This window comes from Pagrus major, chromosome 16 (assembly GCF_040436345.1).
Source record: "Pagrus major chromosome 16, Pma_NU_1.0".
In the NCBI taxonomy this organism is placed as follows: Eukaryota; Metazoa; Chordata; class Actinopteri; order Spariformes; family Sparidae; genus Pagrus; species Pagrus major.
The window spans coordinates 595543-598421 of NC_133230.1; the positions used below are offsets into that span (position 1 = coordinate 595543).

General features: G+C 40.8%; 1 long non-coding RNA gene across 1 annotated transcript; it reads left to right on the top strand.

Annotated features, from left to right (window-relative positions):
- Positions 1 to 621: 621 nt before the first annotated feature.
- Positions 622 to 2152, top strand: LOC141011037 (uncharacterized). Its single transcript, XR_012180212.1, has 3 exons — positions 622 to 694; positions 900 to 953; positions 2090 to 2152. It is a non-coding gene; the product is annotated as an uncharacterized lncRNA (long non-coding RNA).
- The last annotated feature ends 727 nt before the right edge of the window (positions 2153 to 2879 follow it).

Here is a 2879-nt window from a genome sequence, read left to right on the forward strand (position 1 = left end):
ACAGGTCCTACTGATATGGAAGTTAATCTTAAGACTGCGTTAATAGAACCCACAGGACCTGAGGAGGTTCCCTGAGGAACACCCGAAATCATGTCGGTGTTCTGAGCCCTGAGGAGGTTTGAAGGAAGTCTTCATGGATCTCAGCAGAACTGTTAAATGTTTAAAGTGTTTTCAGTGGGTGAGGCGGCGCTGTGGGCGGAGCTGTGGGCCGTCACTGCGAGGCTGAAGGTCACTGAGCAGCAGCTGGACGAGCTGAAGACTGAACACTCAGGTGATGTTTGTTCATCCAGCTGCTGTTTGTCCTCCTGTTTCAGTCTCTGATGTTTCTGCTGCGTTTCTGTTCCAGACAGACTGACGGACGCTGACAGACACACTGGAGGTAACATCCTGTCTTCATGTCAAAGCTTCTGTGTTTATTACACGATGATAATAATGTAGTTCATCAGATGTGATTCCTGTCAGAGCTGCAGGTCCGACTGAGCGTCACTGAGGCCGCAACCAACCAGCTGAAGACCCACAACCAGGGTAGAGTCCACAACACGACACGAAGCTGCCCGCGACCAGTGTCAGTCCAACAGTACCAGAGCTGTGAGACACGTTCAGTGACCTCCATGTTGTTTCCTGTCCGCAGCTCAGTCCGTCCTGCTGATGGAAACCAGGTCCAGACTGGAGGCTGCAGAGAACCTCAGCTCAGGTGAGTCCTCGCGGCTCAGGTGAGTCCTCGCGGCTCAGGTGAGTCCTCGCGGCTCAGGTGAGTCCTCCGCCTGAGAAACATCATTAAATGTAATCCCATATTTGATTTAATGACCGTGCTGTGTGTGTGTGTGTGTGTGTGTGTGTGTGTGTGTGTGTGTGTGTGTGTGTGTGTGTGTGTGTGTGTGTGTGTGTGTGTGTGTCAGTGCTGCAGTCCAGACTGAATGTGACCGAGAACCTGCTGAAGAGACACGTGGAAGGTAAACCAACAATTATCAGAGAAGTTTTATAAAATAAACACAGAAGTCCAGAGAGGAGCAGACAGAATATATGAACCTCCAGAGAGAACATGAACTAAATCTTTAACTTCAGACTTTAGATATGAAACTCTTTGACACTGTGAAGCTCTGAAGATGTTCACCTGACTGTACCTGTGGATCAGCACGCTGCAGCTTGTTAATACGTCTGTATTGATATTGTGACTGTGGTCGTCTGTCTGCAGTGACGGCGAGTCGGTCGTCACATGTTGAGCTTCAATTCAGCGACGTAGAAAAATAACTTTGGTCTCTGAAGATAATAAAAAGTGCTTATTTGGCTCAAACCAAGGAAATATCTATAAAGTGATGTCCAACAATAAAAGACACAATAAATCATTTTCACAAAATATCACACAAGTTAATTTATCATTCAGTCATTTTTGAAAATATCTTCTTCAGACTGATTCTGTAAAGTCTCATCTTTACAACAACATCACAATCTGAGCCGGAGAATAAATGTTGTTGAGTCCAGTTGAGACAGAAGACAGAAGACAGAAGACGTCAACAATCAGACTGACGGTCAGAGACGCTGATCAGCTGATGAACTGAACCCTCCTTACTGAGCTGTTAATGAACTCAGACAGTTTGTGACTTTAAACATGTGATCAGCCGCTGGTTGTGACGCGGCCTGTAGGGGGCAGCACAGGACACAGGACGACCCGGTTTATGATGAAACAATAACATTGTGTCTGAACATCATTAAAGATGAATCTGATCCATTAAAACTCTTTTAATTATTACTGGAAACTTTAATTCAGTCGCTGATTAACTGATGTGTCGATTAATAGAAAAATAATCAACAGTTCTGCTCCAGTTTCTGCTGTTAAAGGCAGTTTAGAGCTGCTCAGTTTGGAAAGTGTCATGAGATGAGTTCTGTTTTGAACTGGTGCTGTACAAATAAAGATTGATTGATTGGCTGATTGATTGATTGATTGATTGATTGATTGATTGATTGATTGATTGATTGATTGATTGATTGATTGATTGGTTGGTTGGTTGGTTGGTTGGTTGGTTGGTTGGTTGGTTGGTTGATTGATTGATTGATTGATTGATTGATTGAATTATTTTCCTCTGTTCAGGTTTTCAGATGAGACTGAGCGACGGAGACGTTCTGATCCAGGAGCTGCAGAGAAACACGACGGGTCAGAATTTATTATTTTCAACATGTTGATTTATTTCACTTTATTTTCTGTTGAAGATTTAAAGATAAACAGATATGAAGTCGCAGGAAGTACTCAAATACTTTACTTCAGTAAAAGTACTAATAACACACTAAAAAGTACAAATAATCGAGTTAAGTACAAGTACAGTACCTGAGTACATGTACATGGTTACTTTCAACCACAAGGATACAAAGAAAATACTAAATTTCTAATGTAATAGATTACTTTATATACACACAAAAGGTGGTTATGTAAAGTAAATACAAGCTCGGAGAGTAACAGATTACATGTAGCAGGATTATGTAATCAGGATACCAAAAATGGTAACTGTATTCTGATAAAGTTACAGAAAACAAAGTAACAGAGTAATTAAGTTACATTACTTTAATATTGTGATACTTGGATTACATTACTGACTATATTCTTAAGAGTAATTGTATCAGAATACATTTATTAAAGTAATCCTCCCGACACTGATGATAACCATGTGGAGGACTGTTTAATTAATAAACATATATATAAATATTAATTATTAAACACTGATAAATGAACGAGATGTTTAATCTGTCAGACGTGATGTCATCGACTCTCTGACTTTAATATCTGAGATCATCTGCTGTTAGAATAACGTTTCTGTAGATGAAACAGAAATATAGAAAATAAATGTTTCAGCAGCGACGACACTCAAACTGAGGCTGCGTCAGTT